General features: G+C 46.8%; 1 protein-coding gene across 1 annotated transcript in view; it reads right to left on the bottom strand.

Moving 5' to 3' along the window:
* ROR1 (receptor tyrosine kinase like orphan receptor 1) overlaps positions 1-24,657 on the bottom strand; it is a 158,787-nt gene that overhangs the window by 53,825 nt on the left and 80,305 nt on the right. The window lies entirely within an intron of this gene.

The raw sequence follows: 24,657 nt of genomic DNA, 5'->3' as shown, positions 1-24,657 counted from the left end.
AAGAGGAACCAAAATGGTCCCAAAATGCACGAGCGCTCCCGGGGGCTCTCACTGGGATCAGCTCTGCTCCATTTGCACCTTGCAGTTCATTGTCCCATTCCAGCTTTAGCCCAGGCACTCCCATCCTGCTTGTTTTTCTCTCTCCAGCCCACGCTGTTTGTGCTCCTGGGCCTGAGCTTTGGGTCATTTGTCCTTGGTGCCCAGCTGGAGCAGGAATTGTTTTGTGTCCCTGCTCTGTGCAGAGAGCTCAGCATCCCCTGATGTGAAGCCCAGACCCACACACTAAAGCAGCTCAGAATGTGAAAATATAAAAGCCAAAACCTGAGGCATCACAGCTAATCTTGGGGATGGACTTGACCCACCCTAAAATCTCCCCATGGGTTTTAGAGAGGCAGAAGGACTCTGCAGTGGTAGAGCTGAGGGAAACACAGTGCTGAGAGGCTGCTGAAGATGTTATCTGTTAATATTCACAAGCTATTTGAATCCTGCAAGCCCATGTGCACGAGAAGGGATGTGGTTTACACACTGAAGTTAACAGGGTTTCTTGTATGAAAACTCCTGGAAACAGGGATGGAAGGAGTGATGTGAACCCCAGCAGCACCTGCTCCTTCCTGGGAGAATTCCTTACTCTCCAAGAAAAGCTGAATGGAGATTTAAGTCTGTACTTATATTTTAAACAGCAAATCTCAGGGAGGGTGGTGTTAAGCCAGCATGTCCTGCCTCAGCTCTAGGTCACAGTAGAACATTCCCTGTACCCAAACTTCATCCAGGATTTACTGTGTCCCTATAACAGCAGATCCACCTGCAGCCTGTGAGGCTGCTCAGGCATCGGGGAAGGCTTTTGGAGTCATCCCCCAGGGAGAAATAGATTTATATGAGCTTTAGTGAGTGATGCTGGGAGGCTGGGGAGAAGGGGTGTGCACACACATTCCATGGCATGGGAAAGCAGAGCACCTCCTAATTCCCTGTGTCCAGCCAGCCCTGGGAATCCTGACCTGGAGAAGGAGGAGAGCGGTGCTGGACGGCACTGAGCGTGGGAGAGGGATGGTGAAATCAAACCAAGCAGTGCTCAGGGTGCCAGTCCTGGAAACATTCACTGAAAATGAGCATCCCACAGCCCAGTCCTGCACCCTGGAGGGACCCCCAGTGCTGGGTGATCTCAGAGGTGCACAGGGAAGGCAGAGCTGGCATGCTGTGAGTTAGAGAACAGGAATGCTCTGAAGGGCATTCACTTTGCTTTGACACCATCCTTTAGCTTATTCCCAGATTTCACTCATAAAACATGGCATGCAAAGATGTTCTGCCTTTATTTGATGTGCTGGCAACTCTTCTATTTCATTAAAAAAAAAAAATCACAAGGAATTGTAAACACCAGGTCGTACAAACCCACGAAGCCGTTTGGTTCAGACACAGCCAGTGCCCTCTTTATAAATAAAGCCTGGCTTAAAAGCCCACCTGGCAGCACAGCTTACCCAATGCTCTGCCAAGTATTCCCAGTGTAAACATGGGATTTGAAAGCATTAAACTCCCCCAGGAGCACACCTTGGCCTGTGCAGATCCCCAGGGCAGAACCCACTGCTGGGGACAGCCCTGGCAAGTGGCACAGCCAGCGGTGGCACCCGATGGCACCAGCTGAGATTTTGGCCCACTGGGTCCATCCCTTCTCATTCTCTGCTTTTAATTAACAGCTGAGCTTGTCTAACCCACATAACCCTTCTGTAAGCCACATTTTTGGGACCACATGGCTTAAACTTGCAGGGTTTAAGGGAAAAAAAAAAGCAGATCCAGTGGCAGTATTGCTGTCATGGGGGGTAGGTGAAAATAACCAGTGGCCAAACACTGCCCAGGGGCTGGTGGGTGTCAGGCTGTGCCAGAGGTTGGGATGCTCGGTTCCCTGCCCCTCCTTACCCTTCCAGCTCTCCTGGCCAAGAAATGGGACAACTCCTGTGGTAAAACCCCTGCAAGAGTGGGATCTGAGGTGGTATCACTGGGACCAAAGTGGTTCATCCCTGTGTCCACAGGCACAGCTCATGCCCACAGACAATGTCTCAGTCACACACTCACGTTTGGCACTCCACAATGGGTTTTCTGTGGCTACTTTGGCTCACCTGGAAATATTTTAGTGTGAAGAGCCCACAGAACAACTGTATTCTGCCAGCAGGTAACACACATTAACCAAAATTAAACAGACAGTGCTAACAACACTGCGACCACGTGCAGCATGTGTTATTTAAAACTCCAGAACTGACAGCACAATGACCACACGCAGTATTTTGGTTTTTAAAACTCCAGAGTGCCCATATTGATGTTTTCTTAACCAGGCTTTGAAAACATGACCATGAATCTCACAGAGCAGACACCCCTCAGCTCATCTACAGGAGAAACCACATTAGATGACCAAACTTTCCCATTTGTGGAAGTTCTGCAGGCTGGTGACTGATGATTTTCTGATATTCCTCAATTAAAGTTCCAAGGAAGTTCAAAGCATCACTGTGCCCATAGAAACCACTTCATTTGATTGAAGGGAACTCACAGAGCAGCTACACCGTGTAGGAACAAACCATCCCAATGCAGGAGAAGAAAACATCCCAGAAAAAAGGTCCAGGAGACATCCCTGAATTCCATTTCTGCCTGTGATGACTCAGGATTGCTGGCCATGAAAGTGAGAGTGGTGCCACCTCCCCTTGGAAAAGCTCTGGGAGAATTCCAGGTGAGTTCCCAGCCAGCCTTGGGAAGGGATGAGTCAGGGATTTGCTCACAGCATTCGGGGCACTGGCACAGACTTGCCCATTGGCTGTCACCTCCTCAAAATAGGGGGGAAAATCTGGTATCAGATCACAGAATCACAGGATTACAGGGTTGGAAAAGCCCTCCAAGGTCATCAGTTCCAAGTCCCCACATTGTCACCAGCCCTGACATCCTTGTTCCTTGGACACCTCCCGGGATGGGGACTCCAGCCCCTTCCAAGGCCTGACCACCCTTTCCATGAGGAAATTCCTCCTGGTGTCCAACCTGACTCTTCCCTGACACAGCCTGAGGCTGTTTCTCCTTGCCCCTTCAATATTGCAACTGAATTTTGAATGTGGAGTTTAAAAACGAATTCTAACTTCTTAAAACTTCCCTAATGCCCAGCTTCAACCTGAACAATTAGATTTGTTTGGAAGAAGAGTCAGCCTGAGAAATGTGATCAGCAGACAGAGCCATTATCCTGTTAAGGTTTTATTTATCCATGGAATAATTCCAGATGAATGATGACTCTTCTTAACACTGGCAAGATAATTATCTGTTCCAACCTATGAAGAAACATTGGGTTTAAGTTAATGAGAAGTCACAACAGGCTGTGAAAAGGCAAGTAAAGTGTATTCAAACACACTTCCCACAGAGAAGTTGGCCAAGATCTGATTTTATCACCGTATTGCACAAGTGCGGAGTGAATTTCACACGTCAGGCCTTGTAAAGCCTTTGTGATTAAATAAACTTCAGTGAGGTTTACAAAAAGCTGTACCTGCATTTGTAAGATGAACTGGAGACTGTAAGTCAAAGAAAGAAGATAACTGAGATGACATCAAGCCCAGAAATAATTGAAAATTTGAATGGGGAATAAATCTGTTGTACAGAAAAAAAACGAGAGAGCAAAATAAATGTAGAAATGAGGATATCCTGCTTGCCAGAATCCAGAGCACGAGGAATGGATGGATGCTAGGGGGAGGAATGCACACATCCAGTGGAAGCATGGCCTGGATGGACTTTCTTCTGGGGCAGAGGTGGAAATCCCACCCTTTTTAAGGTGGAAAATAAGTCCTCTTAGAACATGCAAGCAAAAAATTCAAAGTCTTCTTCATGGGCATCCTTTGTATTCTATAACCAGATGCTACACCAAATTGATAGAATTATGTCTATAATCAGGAGTAATTTCTTTTTTCTGATAGAAAAATGAATGTGATTGCAATTCAGGTCTCACTGCGGGATACCCAAAGCAGCAAAAAGAACAAGGAGGTGTTTGGAGAAGGAGTTGGAAGTCTGAATAATAAGATAAGCCATTCAGAATTCATGTTTAACATAAGAAAAAGTTTTCCATTTGCAAGCCTCTCGCTGAATCTGGGCAGAAAGCCTTCCCCAAGTGAGCTTTGTTATCCTGTGAAGGAATTTGCCTGAGGAAGTGATAAAAGCCCAATTTCCCGAGACATTAAAAACAAGATTGGGCAAGACAGGACTGCAGACACCAACGGGGAGTTATCCCACGCTGGCAGCAGGGTCAGGGCAGGACAACTTCACAGGGGATTTAGGCACAGCTCTTTTTGGCCAAATCACCCATGAACATTTTATAGCTGCAGATGTACCAGAAACGTCAACTTCCTCCTTAAAAAGGGGAATAAAATCATCAGCAAACAAACTCCTCAGCTCTCCCACTTGGATAGAACTTCAGGAAAACAGGAATGGCAGATAAAGTTATACAGACTTAGAGAAAAGCTCATTATCCTAAGTGCTCGGTATTTTTTGCTTTTCTGCACATTCCAGACCAACACTTCATCTTTCCCTCTGTCTGGTTCCTACCTGACTGATCCCTTCCAGGATCTTCCCACAGATCTGCCTCCTGGCTGTTTTGCCTCTCAGTCCTATCTCCCTCATCTTCCTTTTCTGCCTTTTGCATTCTCTGTTCCCCTGATCCTTTGGGAGCTCCCCACACGTTTCCATCCGATCTCCCCAGATATTCCGTTTTGCAATCAGCCACTTTCCAGCCCACCCCGGAGCTGCTGAAGGAAATTTACACTGACTGCAATGGATATAATCCATTATTTACTAATTTTCTTGTCTGTTTAAAAGCTGGCACCATCCTGAAATTTCTATTTTATAGCTCAAATTTTGCTTATACCTTCAATATGTGGAAGGATTTTCAGGACATCAGCTCCCCTCTGACTGCATTAGAATTCCCCTCTTTCCAAAGGAGGTGGGAATTGTGAATACTTCAATCAGTTGAGTGAGGGAAAAGTGCAAGAAGATGGGGAATTGTCGAGCTTTTCTGCTCTTTGAGTAAAGCAGGTGTCCCTCGAGGAGAATCTACTGCCTTTAATAGTCTGTGATAGCACAGGTCAAACCCTGTGGATACTGATCCTCATCCCACAGGACAAACCTTCCATGGATTACTTTAAAAACCAGCCCTTGGTAAAATATACTCTTGCAAGATGCCTCCACCGTCCATGCTCAGGTGAAGCTGCCGTTTTGAATATTTTGGATGACAAGAGCCTACAATTATACACAAGAAAATCTGCCCCACAGCAGACCTCATAAAGCTGTCCGTGCTGAGGAGGCTGAAATGCTGCAGGATGGCATTTCCCCAGTTAGTTGTGCTCCACCTGCTGATTCCATGGCTGAGAAAGCCAAGGGAAAGGTGGTTCTGCCAAAACCTTGCCTGGGCAGATCCAGAGGGTAAGAGTTTACCAGACCACAGAATCCCAGAATCCCAGAGGTTGGAAAAGACTTGGAGGATCCTCCGAGTACCCCATGCCCACCTTGTGCTGAGCCCAAAGCTCTCAGTGCCACATCCAGGAATTCCTTGGACACCTCCAGGGATGGGGACTCCAAACCTCCCTGGGCAGCCCCTTCCAGTCCTGACCACCCTTTCCATGGGGAAATTCTTTCCAGTATCCAGCCTGACCCTCCCCTAGCACAGCTTGAGGCCGTTCCCAATCCTGTCCCTGTTCCCCGGCTGTCCCCTCCTGTCAGGTGCTGTGCAGAGCCTGAAGGTCCCTCCTGAGCCTCCTTTTCTCCAGGCTGAGCCCCTTCCCAGCTCCCTCAGCCCCTCCTGGGGCTCCAGACCCTTCCCAGCCCCCTCAGCTGCTCCTCACAGGACTTAAATGATTCCTCCAGAGTTCCAAACTGTCATCACCATGTCCAAAATGCATTTTCTGCTGGTGAAGGACCCTCTGGAGAGCTCCAGGCTGCTCCATGCAGCTGGGGCAGAGATGAAGCTGTGGGGTGCTAATAACTTTCAAATGGTTAATTCTGTTCCAGCTCTTAAAATGTAAAAGTCCTGCACATCCACCTGTTCTTTATCTGCAGTGTTATCAATATTGATAGCCCTGGGCAGGTTAATGATTGCCATTAGATAGGGAAATTTTCAACACCAGTGAACAATTCAGGCTCTGTGGATTTCAAATCCACGAGACATTAATTTCCAGCTTCAAAAGGGAGACGTGCAGTGGGCTGATTTCATTTAGTGCGGGGCTGGAAATTGTTAGGAACTTCATTTATATCCCACCTCTCCCATCTATCAGAGCACCTCAGCTCTGCTACTGGCACTGTCATCAGCAGGACCTCTCTGCCCGGCAGTCTTTCTAAACCTTGCAGCTCACCAGGGCTGGAGATAAAGGCAAGGATTAACCCGTTTAGGATGCACCATCAGGAAGAATCCCAGTGCTCTATTTTTGGTTTCAGGGCAGGGAGCCAAAAGTGCTTCGTGCACCTGAGCCCTCTGCCTTCCCTTTTCCTGCAGATCTGCTCTCTCCCACGAGGATACACCAGCTTTTGGCCCAGAGGGGAGCAGCCACTGGGGGTTCCAATAAAACCCACCCCAAAAGGCTGCTGGGGAGATTAAAACTCCTTCTCAAAAACATCATTCTTAAGGCTTGTTATTGAATCTCAAAGTCATCAGAAAATGATGTGATTGCTACGTCTGAGTCTCTGCGAACTCTTCAAATACCTTCAGATGCTTTGGCAGCAGCCTGGTGCCTTCCTCAAGTCAGTATTTTTAGTAACTTGATCTTTGGCTAAGGTCATATCAGTTAAAAATTGTTTTCTTCCTCGGATCGGAGCCATCTCTTGGAAGAAGAGATTTTTAAGAGGCCCATTTTATATGCTAATACCTTAATCCTAAATTTCTAATTACCGCCCGACAATTCCTTTTGACTGCAGCTATTAATTACAGATTATCATTAATGTTAGATGGATTTAGAAGTCACTGTGGAATCTGGGTGCACTTTACATTACTCCAAATTGGGTCGTTAACAGTTCCACTTAAGAAGAGCAAAACACTGCGCCCTGGAGCAAGCCACAGCTTTAATGACAGGGAATGAAGAAAAGAAATGGCCACTTGGCCGAGGGCCAGCATTTCGCAGCTCACAGTCGAGCCTTTGTGCTTCTGAGCTGCAGAAATGTGGCCACGAAGGCTCTCCCAGGCACTTCAAGCAGACCTGGAGCACCACATTCCTGGGATGGCAGCGCTCAGGCGATCCTGCACTGCACCAACTCACAGAACCTCCGGGTTTTCCTAGGAATTATTATTTGTACTCTGCTCAGTCTGAAATACGAGGGATGAGGAAGGAAGGTGTTGGAGGAGCACGGTGTTTTCCTGCCCTTAGAAAAGATGTTTTAATGGATAGAGTGTGGTGGATCCTTGGTCGTTGTAACACTGGAAGAGGGCACAGCAGAGCTGCTAGTTAGGCAAATTTACAAAGGTTGGGAATTTACATAATAAATGCAAATTTCCCATCTCTGCAAACCTACCTGGATTTTTTTTTCCATGCCCTGAGCTTTTCTGGGCATCTCAGCCTGGCAGAAAGAGAGAAGAGAAAGTGGAAATGGGAAGCACCCAAAGAAAATTGGACGACTGCAAGAGAAGGAAGCAAAAAGCTGACAAAAGCAGAAAGAAATTAACTGGATGGGGCTTGTCAAGAGGTGGATGTGACAAGAAACAGAGGAGTCACAAAAACCCATCGGAATATCATGAGGGAACGGAGAAGGAGAAGGATGTCCTGGGGGCACGGTTAAGTGAAGATTCTTCAGTGCCAGGAATGGTGAGGAAGAGTCCAGGGAGGGATGGAAGGAGCACTGGGAGGCAACACTGAGGCTCAGCAACACAGGGGCTGTCCGAGAGGAAGAACGTTCCCCTCCCAAAAGTTCTGGAGCCTGAAAAGTGCTGAGATCCCTCCAGAGCCTCCCTTGCAAAGCCTGCTGTGATCGATGAGTAATGCCATGGCTGACTCTCACAATTAACAGGCAGATATCATGTATGTGTGTTGGGAGAAGTTTTATAGATTTGCAGTTATGTTTTACCCCCCTTGTGTTGTTATCAGGGGGTGGCCTGGGTTTGGGACATTTGGGAGGGTCAGCTTGTCACTGTGGCAACAGCTGAGTTCCAATGAAGATTTAAGGAAGATCTCCAGCACTGGACAGAACTTTGGGAGGGGATAAAGGGTTAAAAGGCAAAACCTCCATTGTGTGGAGGGTGAGCACACGCTGGGAAAAATCCTCTGCTCCTGGATCCGTAACATTTTCTCTATTCAGTCTTCTATTTTTGATAAGGGTTTAATAAACCTTTTAAATTTTTTTAAAGTGAGTATCATTCCTCACACCTACACATCCTTGTGACTCCAAGTGATCCACAGCCCGCATTTACTTACGGAATTTGCTTTCCTGAAGGCACCAATGCCATGCACAAGCATCCTGGGGGCCTGCCCCTCTCCTGGCACAGGTTCCCATTTATTTCCCTCCCCAGCAGCAGAACGTGTGCTCGGGACAGACGTGTTTGGAGACGAGGATGAAGTGGCTGGACAGGGCTGCACCTGCTGGCTTGTCCCTGGCTTCCATCAGTGCCACTGCACTAAATCCACCCACAAAGGCTCGAAAGAAGGCAAAGGCAGCCAAGCCCAGGGAGGGCAAACAAGAAATCATTTACATCCCCCATAAATCGCGGCACGCCGTAACTCCTCGCACCTCAGCGCTCGGGGGCCGCAACCGACTGCAGAGGATAAGGAGACCAGCAAGCCACAATTAAACCCTTATAACTTGTGCAGAAAATTACAGCAGAAGGCTGCCATGTGCAAATCCACGATGACTTTTTCGAGCCCGATAATTATTTTTGTTGCGGCGACGAAAAACGGGGCCCGTGTCAGCCGATGAATTAATGGGAGGGCCCGAAACAATTACTCCTTAAATACACAGAAGTCTCCCCAGTGTAAACACGCTCCCTTTTCTTGCAGATCCTCGTGGTACGAGGCAGACGTTGCCCCATGACTTATTGGCTGCCCATGATGGAGCAGTAAATGCTGCCTGTTTGATGGCTGCAGCCTCCTGCCTCAGATTTTACATGGCTCGATGGTGATTAATGCACAAACTGCCAACTGCAGCCAGAGGCTGAAAGACAAGGCCACACTGTGAAACCTATGCTAATAGAGCACAATTTATATAAAAAGGGGGGAATGTAAATATTTAACTGATGCCAGAGCTGGATGCTTTGGCCAAGCCGGGACTGAGCTACATTGATTGTTCAGGAGGAACTTACACCCTAAAACCCACACAGGCCTGATCTCAGACAGGCTCAGAAAGTGGATTTAAAACTTCATTTCTTCTGCTAAAAGGCTGTTTTCTTAAATTTTGCTTCGAGTCGAGCAGATGCCACTTGTAAGAGCTGCTCTGTGGAGAGCTGGGCCCAGCTCAGGTCTCCTTGGGAGCTTGACCCACATCCCCCAGAGACAAATCCAAAGCAAGGCCCTCCAGCTAATTTGTGTTCATTAGCAGCCTCCAGAGAGGGCAGGGGCTCTGGGAGGTGAAGATCGAACTCCCTTCTCATGGCTCTGGGTTGGGTTTCAATCACAGCACAGGCTGTCCCTGTCCTGCCCCTTGTCCTGCCCTCATGGCACTTCTGATCCAGGCTGTCCTCACACAGCCAGCAAAAGCAATTATGCAGGTAATTAGTCTGCACAAAAGGTTTACATCAGTGCTCCGGAGGTTTCTTTTTAATCCCTTCATTGATGGAAGGAGTGAATTGATTTAGCCACAGTTACAATTTATTTACTGTAAGAAAGTTTCCTAAATTCAAGCTGCAGCGGGATCTTCTGGATCCAGGTACTCACTAACATCAAGAAAAATTAAATCCAAACTTAACCAAATTTATTTTCACTGCTGCTTTTTGGGGATCTTAAGTTTCATCAGTGGCTGAAGCGTGGTCCTGCACTGCATTCCCCATGATTTCCAAGGATATTCCAGGGTATCCCAACCCATCCCGGGCATGCAGAGCCCAGCACTGCCAGCCCCGTGCTGGCAGCCTAACAACATCCACCACATCCAAAGGTCCGACAAAATCAATCTCCTGAATCCTCACACTAGGCAGCAATCCCTCTGCATTCCCAAAGCTCAGCCAGGGCTGGTTTTGTCGGTGCAAAAGAGCCACTTCTAAAAAACACAATTAAGACGTCGCTAGCCGTCACCTTAATTGCACCCAGCAGCACAAACGTCTGTGGGCTTGTGACCCCGTAATGGCTTTGCCACAAAAACCCAGCCCACAGTCTCTAAAAGTTAATAGCCTGTACAATGGAAAATCAACAGGAGCAGGGCACAGTCGGCTTGCTCAGCCCTAACTGCTTTAGCAGCCGCGGAAGCCTCACGGAAGGATAAACCACTGATGATTTTTTTATTAGCTCAACAAACAAGAAGCTCAGCATTTGGTGTAGTGCTACTGCAGAGCCACAGGGATTAGGTTTCAAAGCCGTGGCAACTGCCATGCTTTAAGGAACTCGTTAGGCTGGAAATGGATATGGGCTCCCTCTGGAAGGCAAGGCAATCCAAATAAACACGCTGAGCACAGCAGCACATCCAGATGAACTTCCAGGGGACCCCCTGTTCCTTCCCCAGGAGCAAATCCCACAGAAGTGCCAGGGTTTAGGAAATTCCAGGGCATACCCCGTTCTCTCCCTGAAGAGAAAATCCCAGAGCAATGCCAGGGTTATGAAGTTCTAGGGGACCCCCTGTTCCTTCCTCAGGAGCAAAGCCCTGAGCAGTGCCAGGGTTTAGGAAATTCCAGAGGACCCCCAGTTTTTCCCCTCAGGAGAAAATCCCAGAGCAGTGCCAGGGGTTATGAAATTCCAGGAGACCCCCAGTTTTCTCCCTCAGGAGAAAATCCCAGAGCAGTGCCAGGGTTTAGGAAATTCCAGAGGAGCCCCAGTTTTCCCCCTGAGGAGAAAAGCCCAGAGCAGTGCCAGGAAATTCCAGAGGACCCTCTCTTCTCTCCCTCAGGAGAAAAGCCCAGAGAAGTGCCAGGGTTTAGGAAATTCCAGAGGAACCCCAGTTTTCTCCTGAGGAGAAAATCCCAGAGCATGCCAGGGTTATGAAGTTCTAGGGGACCCCCTGTTCCTTCCTCAGGAGCAAAGCCCAGAGCAGTGCCAGGAAATTCCAGAGGACCCTCTCTTCTCTCCCTCAGGAGAAAAGCCCAGAGCAGTGCCAGGGTTTAGGAAATTCCAGAGGAACCCCAGTTTTCTCCCTGAGGAGAAAAGCCCAGAGAAGTGCCAGGGTTTAGGAAATTCCAGAGGACCCCCAGTTTTCTCCCTCAGGAGAAAATCCCAGAGCAGTGCCAGGGTTTAGGAAATTCCAGAGGAACCCCAGTTTTCTCCCTGAGGAGAAAAGCCCAGAGAAGTGCCAGGGTTTAGGAAATTCCAGAGGACCCCCAGTTTTCTCCCTCAGGAGAAAATCCCAGAGCAGTGCCAGGGTTTAGGAAATTCCAGAGGAACCCCAGTTTTCTCCCTGAGGAGAAAAGCCCAGAGAAGTGCCAGGGTTTAGGAAATTCCAGGAGACCCCCAGTTTTCCCCCTGAGGAGAAAAGCCCAGAGCAGTGCCAGGAAATTCCAGAGGACCCTCTCTTCTCTCCCTCAGGAGAAAAGCCCAGAGAAGTGCCAGGGTTTAGGAAATTCCAGAGGAAACCCAATTTTCTCCCTCAGGAGAAAATCCCAGAGCAGTGCCAGGGTTATGAAGTTCTAGGGGACCCCCTGTTCCTTCCCCAGCAGCAAAGCCCAGAGCAGTGCCAGGGTTTAGGAAATTCCAGAGGAGCCCCAGTTTTCCCCCTGAGGAGCAAAGCCCAGAGCAGTGCCAGGGATTTGGTGGCTGCTCCCAGCCCTTGCTCTCCAGGAAAAGGAGAGCAGCAATCCCAAGCTCAGCAGGTGATCAGAGCCAGTGGCTGCCAAAGTAAGCTCGACCTAGGGATGGTGCTGAGCTCAAATGCTCACACACTCATTTCAGGGCTCCATTTCACTGCTGCTTCATTGCCATCCCTCAGCTCTGGGAGCATCCAGGAGGATTTTGTGTGGATTATTTCCAGGGCAAGGAAAACACAGCTTCTCCTTGAAGGCTCCGGAGCAAACATGACACCGGGAATTGGAGATGGTGGAATTCTCCCTCATTTCACAGGGAATATTTACAGCCTGCTCCTCCAGCTTGTCTCCACTCATCTGTAACGAGTTCCCAAAGCACTCCTTGTGGTCAAGGCAGATTTTTGTGCTGTTTGGCTTTTCAAGTTTCCCAAAGTTCATTTCCAGGTCCTTTCCCCACGCTGCCAGGAGCTTCAGCCTCTGCTTTGCCCCACTCACCATCATGTGCAAGACCCCATTTTACCAAAACAGAAAATCCTGATGGATAAAGGATGGACACAGACCTTTCCCAGGTGCATTTCTACTATTTTGAGGGAGGATTTTTGGGAGGATTCCTGCCTGAGAGATACAGAGCACTGATTGCACAAAGTCTAAACACTCCATCAGTAATAGGAGAAATATGTTGGAAAGATGCATTCTTTTATTCTGGCAATTCCCTTATCTTGCTCAGGATTCTGGTCAAATATCACAGTCTAACACCTGTTTAATTTAAATTTAAGTGCTGAAGTAACCAAACTCCTTCCCCTGTGGCATTAAAAGACTAAAATCTTTCCACTGTTTAACACATGGGTGTTCAAGGAATATTTGAACCCAATCCAGATTTTACTGAGATACTTAGAAAATCCAGCATCAGTTAATGATTTTGGATGCTGTTTCAGGTTTGTGCATGTCTTTAATCCTCCTGAAGCACAGCACTGCCAAGTTGTGTATTTTCTCACCCAAATTCCCAAATTAATTACCTCTGACAGGGGGTTTGTGTGCTGCTGTTACCCATAGTGTTTATAGAAGGCTGGGGATAGCAGATTAAAACACTACAATAATCTTTTAAAAATACTAGCTATTAAAAAAACCAGGAGGGGCATGAGAGAAGAGATTTAAAATGAAAGAGAGCGGGTTTAGATTAAAAATTAGGGAGAAATTGTCACCTGTGAGGGTGGGGAGGCCCTGGCATGGTTTTCCCAGAGAAGCTGTGGCTGCTCTTGGATGCCTGGAAGGGCCCAAGGCCAGGTTGCAGCACCCTGGGACAGTGGAAGTGGAATAGTGAAAAAAATCAGAGAATCCCAAACAGATTTGGGTTGGAAGAGGCCTTAAAGTTCATCCCCTGCCCATGGCACCTTCCAGCATCCCAGGTTGCTCCAAGCCCCAGTGTCCAACTTGGCTTTGGACACTTCCAGGGATGAGGAGTCCACAACCTGTCAGAAATATTCTCAATTTATGCCAAAGGCAGGGTGAAAAATGCCAACCTGTCAGAAATATTCTCAATTTATGCCAAAGGCAGGGTGAAAAATGCCTGCAGTAGGAGCCATATCCACAAAAAGATGTGTTTAAACCAGGACTGGATTCCACAGGCAGGAATACCCTGAGTAAAGGGATCAAATTATTCCTGCCACATGCAGGGCCACTGGGACCGTGCAAAGGTAGACAAACTGCAAATCCCAATCATGCAAAAGTGCCTTTTTTCACCCAAAAGTGCCTTTTTTTCACCACATTTCTCAGCACATTGGCTCTTGTTTGGAATGCCTGGGCTGGGCATGCCAAAGGTGGGAATTCTTGGGAGATGTGGTTCCCTCCAAACCACGAGCAAATCGTGCCCTGTGATTTTGGTTTCCTTGCATTACTGCCTTGGAGCTTTGGGAGCATTTGATCCCTACCCAAACACACTCCCACTGACACAGTGCACACAAAGCTGAGCAGAGCCAGCTTTGGGGCTGGGATGCAGAATCTGGGATGCTGTCACATCCCAAACTTCTCACCATTGTTCACTGAGAAGCATTTCCTGTGCCCAGAAGCTCTGACTGCTGATAAAATGCCTTTTAATCATGTGACTGATATAGAGAGTGTGGAGATTTTTGCTATCACAGCTTTGCTGCTGCTCCTTCAAGCTAAAATTCATTAGAAAAAAGGAGTTATTGCAACAACTTTGTCCAGATCTACCTGAGCCCTCCAAAGACATGGAATTTTAGTCACCTGCAGTGTCATATCCAAAGCAATAAATGTAATTGTTATTTATTGTCAGCAATGAGCAGAACCTCTGTTATACCCTTCCAGGATGGAATTAATTATTAAACATATTTGGGCAGTTTTTACTAATGCAAAGATGAGCACAGGGATGTAAATGAGGGGTAACTTTTGCAGTGGGGTGTGTGAATCCAAGAGACCAATGTGGAAAGAGGTGACCTGAGCTGGCAGAGCTGCTGTCTGTGCCAGCAAAACCAGTCCCCTGTGAGCCCTGGACATTGCCCTTCCCAGTTTTACCTTCCAAGAAATGTGGAAGAGGTTTTACAGTGACCTCTGTGAGCCAGAGAGAAGTTGATAAGAGGGTCCATGTTTGATAAGAGGATCCCTGTTTGATAAGAGGATCCATGTTTGATAAGAGGATCCATGTTCACCCCTGAAAGGATTTCCTGCCAAGGTTGTTGACACAGAAACCAAAAAGAAAGAAGGATAAATAAGAGAAACCTGCAACTGCCCTTTCCAATGAGCACTTTGTTTGTCTCGTGACCAATGAGTAAAGTGTAAACTCCTGAGTTTTGTAAGAATGTACAAAAAGCATGCATGCCAGAATAAAAACAGTTTGAAGCCTTCTGAAAACGGGGCGTATTTGTACTGTGTCCATCTCAGTTATGTCAAAGAAAGAACCCAACCTCCTCTGAACATTTCACTGTGTTTAAACAAAGTTTGAGAAGTGGAATCAGAGATATCCTGCCTACTTTGTATCAGCCCAAAGATGAACTCCTACCTCCAAGGAATGGGAGGGGATGGAGGTGGGGAATGGGAAGAGGCACCTGGCAATTTCCCAGCCTCCCTCTGCCCCTTGCAAGGCTCTCCCTGTGTAGCTGAAGCTCTTTAAGTGTGGCAGAGGAAAAGGAGCGCTCTCTACTCGCTGCATTTCCACACTGTGGAGCACAAACAGCAGCACCTTAAAGACACTGCTGGCTCCTCAGGACAAAAAGCTGCTTTCTTTTCCTGGCCAGCCTCCAGACATGAGCACAGGTGACCTCCTGGGGCCAGGGCCACCTCGCCAGCTCTGGCTGCAGTGCCACCAGCTCTCCCCCTGGAGCTCCTGCCCATATCCATGTGGAGCTTCCCACTTCTGGGAGTGTTCCCACTGTGGCTGAGGGAGCTCTGACCAACGGGCACAGATCCAGGAGTGCCACCAGCTTTCAGATTTGGCTCCCTGGGTGCCACTGTCCCTGAGTGCCATTATCCCTGACTCTGTGCCAGGCCCAGAGAGCCCGAGCTCAGCTCCAATGGAAAAACACTGAGCTGCAGACACAGCAGTCCTGGCAACCCCGGCTTGTATTTATGGAAAGCAGTGCAGGTGGGTTTACATTTCAAATAAATAAACACAAAAATACTCCAGAACCCTTGGAAGTCAGCAGAGAGCAGCGTGGTGGGATTGGCTTCTCATGTGCTGGGTTCAGAAGAAAGTCCCAGCGGTCCCAAGTGTCACTGTGATGGGAAAGAGCCAGGCTGGAGAGAGGCCAGGAGATTCCCTGCCCTGAGTGATTAAAACTTGGAGCAAAACCAACAGACAGCGAGAGAAAAGAGGAATTTTCCCAGGGACATGTTTGACTTGAGCAGGGATTCCTCCTGAGCAATTAACTCTTAACAACAAATTACCATTTGTGTGTCCCCTGCCCTGACTGCAGCCCCGTGGAAAGGAGTGGCTGGTGGCACTGGGATCAAACAGACATCCAGGAATGTGCTGGAATTGCCACGGGTTCAATTATCACTTGTGATGCTGCTGCCTTTATTCTGTGAAGAGTCAAACAGAACTCCAGGGAAAGCAGTGTGGTTTTTCAAGAGGCACTTGGGCTCGCTGCTGCTCCCATTGAGAAAAGCTCCAGAAAAGCTGCCACTGAATTAGGAAATGCTGAGCACTTCTGAGAGCTGCACAAGTGCAGGAGAAGTGCCTTACAAAGCTATTAGCTCACAACTGCTCTAAAGCTACAAGCAAGGAAAATAAAGGCAGCAAAGTAAAAGCAAAGAAAGGCACAGAAATGTTTGAAAGCCCTTCCAAACCATCACAGGCTGACAGCCTGCAGCCCCTTTCATCTGCTGCAGGCCACTTCAGCAGGCTCCAGGACTGAATTAAATGGAATGTTTGTTTACACAGCTCAGGAGAGGGGCTGGGCAGCCACCAGAGCCACCTCACTGAGCTTTGGGGACTGAAAGAGGAGGCAGCTTGGCAGCCTGGGACATAAAATAAGGCCAGGATTGATGGAATTCGGAGTGATCTGGGCTGGTGGTGTGGGCAGGAACCACAGCTTTGACTGACTCTTGGTGGGGAATTTTCTGGCACATCAAGAACCTCCTGCTGTGACCTAAGAGACACAAAAGAACCACGGGAGCAAAGCCCAGCAGCACCCACTGAGCCAGGGCAGGAGCCAGAGGGGCTGATCCTGATCCCACTGCGGAGTTTGTGGGGTGGGGAATGGCATGGGATGGGATGGGGTGGGGTGGGATGGGATGGGATGGAATGGGATGGGATGGGATGGGATGGGATGGGATGGAATGGAATGGAATGGAATGGAATGGAATGGGATGGAATGGAATGGAATGGAATGGAATGGAATGGAATGGAATGGAATGGAATGGGATAGAATGGAATGGGATAGAATGGAATGGAATGGGATGGAATGGAATGGAATGGAATGGAATGGAATGGGATGGAATGGGATGGAATGGGATAGAATGGAATGGAATGGGATGGAATGGAATGGAATGGAATGGAATGGAATGGAATGGAATGGAAAGGGATGGAATGGAATGGGATGGGATGGGATGGGATGGAATGGAATGGGATGGAATGGGATAGAATGGAATGGAATGGAATGGAATGGAATGGGATGGAATGGGATAGAATGGAATGGAATGGGATGGAATGGAATGGAATGGAATGGAATGGAATGGAATGGGATGGAATGGAATGGGATGGGATGGGATGGAATGGGATAGAATGGAATGGAATGGGATGGAATGGAATGGAATGGAATGGGATGGAATGGGATAGAATGGAATGGAATGGGATGGAATGGAATGGAATGGAATGGAATGGAATGGGATGGAATGGAATGGAATGGGATGGGATGGGATGGGATGGGATGGAATGGAATGGAATGGAATGACGTAACATGAAATGAAATGAAATGAAATGAAATGAAATGAAATGAAATGAGATGAAATAATGAAATGAAATGAGATGAAATGAAATCCAAGGCAGCAGAGTTCGCTGGTGGCACCTTGATAACCTGCAGAGATGGTGAGCTCCTCCTGCAAGCAGCTCAGCCCCACCAAAGGCTCCAGCTCACGCAAACACGGAGCAGAAGAATTGCTCAACTGCAGGATTTGCTTTGGCACGGGGCGAGGACACCGTGGCACCGCTCGTGTGTACTCAGCAGTTTTAGAATCCCAGGATTTCTCCTGGAGATCTAATAGGAGCAGTTCCTGGCTGGGTGCAAAGCAGACAAATGAGGAAAATGAAGCCTTTTGTTTTCACTGGGCTGGCAGCTCACATTTAGCAGCAGTTCCCTTGCCGAGGGTGCTCTGCCCCATCCTGGTTATTATGCGGGAAACGACACAAGGTGCTGGGATTTCAGCAGTAGCTCAGCCCCTAACCTTTTATAACCTTTTATACACAAACATTTGTATTCCTCAAAAGGTGCCCTGGAAGGCCAGGAAGGAAGGAGCTCTCCCTTCAGACAGCTCAGACTTGCAGCTGCCAGAGCCCACACAGAGCTGTTAGAGCTCCCCACACCTCAGCAGCAGCCCAAATCCATTTCTCCATTCATAGATTCTGCTTTCATCGCCTCAGATCGAGGGAGCTGTGATTCCAAGGGCTGCTCTTCACTAAACCTGGCTTTAAAGATGGACCCACAGGATCCTCCTTAAAGCCAGGTTTTAACCTCAGGACCCATGGTTACACCCAGGCTAAGGGAGGCCCAAGGTTTGTCCAAAAAGGAGCAGAATTGGTGCTTTACTTCACTGAGTGACTCCTTCACTCAGCTCTGACAGGAGAAAAATCTGCCATTACTGCAGAAATATCTGGCATTCTCTGCTGTCCAGAATACAGAAAAGAAGGCTGGATTTAAGGAAATCATTTTAAACCCGGGGAGCTGTTGTACAAGAACAATTATTGTTGTACAAGAGCAATTCTTGGCTATTTCCTCGTGCTCATCTTCACCCTAAATGAGAAAATTCCTGAAGTAAAAGCAGGCACTGGAGCAAAGGTTTTCTGTGTCTTTTCCATGCCCTGCTGGAGCAGAGTCAGCTGGTGGCACAGAGAGGGGGATCTGGAATGAAGAGTGCTTTAAGTCGCATGGTGCAGGCTCTGGAAAACCCTACACAGACTTTTTTTTGTTTAAAAATGTCAGAGGAAAAAAAAAAAAAAAAAGAAAAAGCTAATCCTTGAAAAAAAATCTTCCAAATAAACAGAGCAGTCTATGGAGAAGGGATCAGCAGAGAGTTTGAAGGGAGCACCAGAGACAGCCTGAGAATGATCCTTTCTTTAACAACATGTGACCTTCCAGCTTAATTCTTTCTTTATTAATCATTGACTTTCTGTCTTTGAGAGTGATAAAAATGGCAAATACCCACAGAAATAAAGGAAAATGGTACTCAGGGGAAAAGGGAGATGAGACCCATAGCAAAGTGGTAATTTTAGCAAAATATCTGCCCATCATCTGTGCTGAGGAGCTGTGACCCTGGTTTTGTGTCAGCAGCTCTCACATGAAGAGGAGCTCACCTTAAAATATCCTCCCACAATCTCCTGATGTCTGATCACACAAGCACTTACTAACACAAGCTGCTGGGAATGTGTCTTTTAAATCCTGGGAAGGCAAATCAGTGCCTTTCACAGTAAATCTTGCTCTGCTATTGCACATTTCCACACACTCAGAAACACGGGGAGCGTTACAAAGAATCAGCATAAAAATGGGAACTGCAGGTAAGTCACACAGAGAGAGGGGGAAAACCCAATTAAAACAGGTCCAAAATTGGAGTGATAACTGCAGAGCTCAACAAAAACAAAACCAAAAAAAAAATTAGTTGAAGATGAGAAGAGGAAAAAAACAACCTGCAAACCAGATTATGCAACTTTTGTGCCAAATGCCTCATTTTGGAATTAAATCAGCCCTGACTGCTGAAAACCCTGAATGCTCCAAGCCCCAAGTGAGCTCCAGAGATATCTGGCACCCTGATTCCCCAGCAGGGATGATTTATAACCTCACTTTGGAATTGCCCCCTTGGAGCAGGGCCCGTTTTGAACCCCTTGCTAACGAGCTGATTTGGGGCTGGAATTCTCCTAACGCCGGCTGGCAGAAGTTGGAAGTGAAAATCTTTAAAAGTGTTCAGTTTTTAAAAGATTTACTGGGAACATAATAGCAAATATGGTTGGGATCAGGAGCCAAAGGGGTTTTTTTTTTCAGCCTGGAGAGAGCAAGTAGTCTGTTGTTCCTTACATCTGGAACAGTAGTAATCTATTCCTTAAGCCTGAGCAATCAAATTACTCTAATTTTCTGTTGTCTTGGCTTGAATAAATATTTTCAAGACAAGTTATGTTAAAAATATGCACACGCTGACTGCACAGTGAAATGTGCTTAACATCTGTGCTGCAGTTTAGTGGGGCAAGATGGAAAGGTATCCCAATGGAAAGGGACTGCAGAAAAATCACTCCCTTTCCCCTGGAATTAATAACCTACTAAAGAATAACTGTTGGACAAAATAGGGGAATTTAAATGAATGATTGAGAAATAGATATATAAATAGAATATATAGAACTGGGGAGAAAAAAAAAAGTATATAGGAATAGGGGGGAAATTAGGGAAAAATTAGGCTAAAAGAGAGGCTGGAATTCCTGTGGCAGCTGCGCAGGAATAAATCTCAAAGGGGTGGTGGGCTGAAAATAAGAATTTTCCATCATTTCATGGGAGCCAGCTCTGGCTGGGCTGATTGGGCAACTGGGGAAAAAAAAAAAAGTGAGAAAATTTTAGGGGTTTTCTGCCTCTGGAATCCCCTCACAGCACCTGCAGGTCTCTCTCCCCTTGCAAGGAAGGGATTTGGGTTTTTAAGGAAAAAAAAAAAAAAGGAAAATTGGGACTTTCTCATTTCACTACCCAGAACTGAAAACTTCTGAGATGCTGAGTGAAAAAACAAGGGGCAATAATTATAATTCTTATTCAACGATAATTGATTCTGGCCAAAAGTAGCAGGGAAATGCTCCCACTTTTGGGAAAGCACAGGCTGCAAATCTCCCACCCTGAGCACCTCCAAGGGCAGGGGATGAGGGGAAAACTCTGTCAGATTTGGGATCAAAGCCCCATGTGCTTCTCATTTTCCCCCTCTGCATCAGGGATGGGCTGACAGGCGTTTCTTAAACTGCAACAGCACTTCCAGGCTGAACCAGGTCACTACAAAAGAAGTTATTTTTCATTTCCAAGGCCCCACTTACATTCCAACAGAAGGAAGAAAATGAAGGCACTTAACTCTTTTTCACTAAAGCAGTTTTTCCCCTCCCATCACTTCTGCCTGCAATATTAGGACAGGGGGAATAGATGTGGGATGAAGATCTTTTTCAAAGAATTGCCTTCTGCCAGTTTTCATCTGCAGGAGTCAAGACTTGGAATGGTTCTCCCCTAACGGGCAGTGCCTGGTGGAGTGGGGAGCTCTGGGTTGGAATGCAGATGTGCACATCTGTAGGTATTTATTCCTGCTGTGCAGGTTTAAGAAAGGAAAGAGTTGATGGCCTCTCTTTCAGCTTAAAACCTTAAAACTGGTTTAAAACCTTGGCGTTTGGAAAGCCTTTGCCCCCTCCTGCTCTCCCATTTGGATGTTTGAGCTTCCACCACAAAATTCCAGCACAAACGTGGGTTTGCTGTCAGCTTCTGGAGCAGCATTCCAGGAAACCCAAAATCCCCCTGGAGCAGGGACCCTTCCCACTGATGCCTTTGCTGCTGCTCAGAGCCACATCCCCGGTGCCTCCAGAGCAGAGGGAGGGGAGGGGATGAGGAAAGCCAAGGGCTGCAGAGTTCTCTCTGCGCTTTGAAGAGAGAATTATGTCTGTTGAGATAGAGAGTAATTGATGTTGAAAATGCACCAATAAATTAATATCACAGCAAAGCTGAATCCCAGGATTTATGGGAATGCAATCCAGGCCGTTTGGTAAACATCTCTGAAGTGCAGACGAGCGGGGAGGATAAGAAATACGGAAGCTTGGGTCGCTTCCAACTGAGCAGATTAATGTCAATATTTCAGAAAAGCCCCAGAGAAAAGGGGAAAAAAAAAAAATTCATCCATCTGAAACAAAATATTGCATTGTGCCAGGGCTGGAGGATTATCCAAAGGACAGAATTTCACCCTGCTGCTCTTGATGTGGGTTGGAAGTTTTCTGGAAGTGCCTCTCTTTGGGATGATGGGACTGGAAGTGCTCACCTTTGGCATCTTCCAAGGCTGGAGTGGCCATCCCAAAGATTATTGCCTGAAATCAAGTTGTGCTGAGAGATGAGAGCACTGAACCCAATTTCAGCAGTTTGGCCACGACTTGGGTGAGTTTCAAGGTTTTGATGAAAGCCTAAGTGGGCTCTTTATTAGAAGCAGCTCCCACATCCCAGTTTTTCAGTGGCTGTCCTGTGGATTCCTGCATTTATCCCTGGTTCCTGCAGTTCCTGGGAGCTCCAGATTGTCAAGTCTTCAACTTGTCAACCTGGAGTACTTTATTTTAATACACAATTTCATACCCTGTTCCACAACGTGTGGAAAGGATTAAAAAATTCTATGTTAACCTACTCAGACAATATTTAAACTCCACTTAAAAACCTTCTGAATTTGTCAAATATTTCATTTCTCCTTTCTTGAGCGTTTCTGCTCTTTGAAACACACCATGGCTTTGAAAGAAACTGCCTATAATTTTATTTTTCTAGCTTTATTTTGCTAATATCTTTGTTTAATTGGGGCTGAGCTGAGCTAATTCTCTGTAACTGATCTGGGTATCATTTAACTCCTGTGGGTGTAAACTTTCCCCCTTAAGACAATTTTAAAATTATATTTCTAATCCTCTTATCTCTCCCCTGCATCATCCATCTTGCTTGTAGGTTTTCTGGAGAGAATGATTTAATGATGAATGAATTCTTTCCATTTGGATTTGTTTATTTTTAGGAGAGATAAGTTATCTTCCTCTCCATGAGAGACAGCAATTAAAATATTTCTAATTATACATTTGAGAGTAATGCAATTCCAAGGACTCCACTGATTGTTTGCTGGGGTGGCAGAAATAGAACTGATGGAATCATATTGGAAAACTGATGAGCCTGTGAATTTGAACATCTTGATGAAGGGATAGGAGCAGGAAAAGTTAGAGAAATGCAGAATTTGTGGAATAAATCTCAGAGAGAATTACTAAGGACGAGCCAAAGTAATATTGTGAGGGGCCCCACATCAAGCTTCTCCCACTTTTTCCCATGTTAAGAATTGTGGTTTTCTTTAGAAACTTTATTTAGTCCAAGTAAGCTCCTGGATGGGGCTCCTGCTTTGGCATCTGGCAGGAAATCCCAGTTTTCCACCGGTGCTCACAGGGAACCAACACCCCCCCAGCAGCATTTCCACCAAAAGCTCTGGAACAGAGCGGGAATCTTCTTCCCAGCCCACACCAAGGCTTTTCCTGGGAAAATGTTTCCCTGGATGTGGCCACATCCCTTCAGTTTTTCCGAGCTGTTTCTCAGCTGAGGACGCTCTTTTTGCTGGTGCCATCATCCCATTAATTCACTGGCCACATTCTGATAATCCCTCCCTGCAAAGCTTGGGAAGGAGCAGCTGGTGCAAGGGCTGTCCCCCAAAAGGGCTTCCAAGTTTCCGAGCTGGCTTCACTTGGAAAAGGAGGATAAGCACGGCTGCACTGGCATTTGGGATTTACTGCAACGCCAGTTCCGACCATCCTCTGGAAAAATAACTCCAGGATGTTTTGTCTGCTTTTGCTGATGCACCTTGAGGAAAGTTTGAGCCTTTTCAAGGTGGTGATGTATTAATTACACGGTGAAAACCTTTAGTTATTCGTAGTTTTTTTCTCAAAAAAAAAAAAAAAAAAAGGAAAAAAGCAGTATTTGTGTTGTTAATGGAAAAGGAATTTAAACAGGAACTTCTGGGACAAACTGTCTGAAGTTCTCCTATAATCAATATTTTTTTTACATAAACAAGAACCTAGAAATAACTCATATTTATAAATATGAAGTATTTTGGAAGAGAGGCATGGACTGTGTGTGTCACAGCAGAGAAGCATGGATTTTCAGTTAACATGGTCCATTTACCTAACAAATACACTGCAAGATGCTCCTAGAACAGATAAATATGGACAGGGATTCACAACAATTCTTCCTTCAAGCTCAGGAGCTCGGGATCATCAGGCATCCTTGGCATTTCGGGCTGGGTTTTTGTGGTTCTAGTCCCTTTTGGATAGGGACCCTCTTACAGCTGAGTATTTAAGCACAAACCTAAGCCTCAACTCAACTAAACTAAACTTTACTAAAGTCACTTAAAATCTCTGCTGGCCTGGGCTCTGGAATACATTCAGGAAGAATGGGTTTGAGGGTTTTTGTTGAAGTTTTACTGGGTGCACAACACATGAAGCGCGTTCCACGTGCGACTCCACTCAATTAACATTCCTGCCAGGATCCCCTGAAAAGTTCAGCAGTATGGGATTCTTCAAAGGACTGGCTCCAACCTTTGACCCTCCTGAGTATTTCTAAGGAGTTACAGGGATGGATACGCTTAAACCATTCCAAGTTCCTCCTTCCACAGTGAAATGTGTTTTATCGGTCCCAGTGTCCCTCAGAGTTTGCTTTTAGGGAGAAAGAGCATCAAAAGGGACTGTGGTGATGGAAAAAAGGGCCCTGGGAAGGTTCTTTATGGTGGGTGCCTTCCAGTGGAGGAGGGAAAGGAGAAGTTTGGAAGATCTTCTGCTTCATCTGTGCCTCAGGGAAGTTATTCCATCCCTGGCAGTGCCCAAGGCCAGGCTGGATGGGGTTTGGAGCAGCCTGGGACAGGGGGAGGTGTCCCTGCCCATGGCAGGGGTGGATGGGATGATGTTTAAGGTCCCTTCCAACCCAAACCATTCCAGGATTTTGCTGTCAATGGGGTTTCTGTGGCACACAGAGCATTCCCAGTGCTTGTCAAACCCTTCCCCATGGCCCCTCACGGGGAGTTAGGAACTGTGGGCACTCCACAGCACAGAGTTGTCCTGGGCCAAAAAATAAGAAGGAGCTTCTCCTGTTCATGTGGAGCATTGGATTGTCCATCCAAGGACTTCACTGATCCATGGCTGGGGTGGCAGAAATAGAACTGATGGAATCATACTGGAAAATGGATGAGCCTGTGAATTTGAACATCTTGACGAAGGGATAAGAGCAGGAAAAGTAAGAGAATTGCAGAATTTGTGGAACAAATCCCAGAGGTGCCACCCAGAGACCTGCTTTTCAAGAGGCAACTTAAATCATGAACAATCTTCTCCTTTTCCCTGCTGCCAAGAAGCAGCA

This window comes from Vidua macroura, chromosome 9, assembly GCF_024509145.1.
Source record: "Vidua macroura isolate BioBank_ID:100142 chromosome 9, ASM2450914v1, whole genome shotgun sequence".
Taxonomy (NCBI): domain Eukaryota; kingdom Metazoa; phylum Chordata; class Aves; order Passeriformes; family Viduidae; genus Vidua; species Vidua macroura.
The sequence above is the reverse complement of the archived record's forward strand: the minus strand, read 5'-3'. Positions and strand labels throughout refer to the sequence as shown.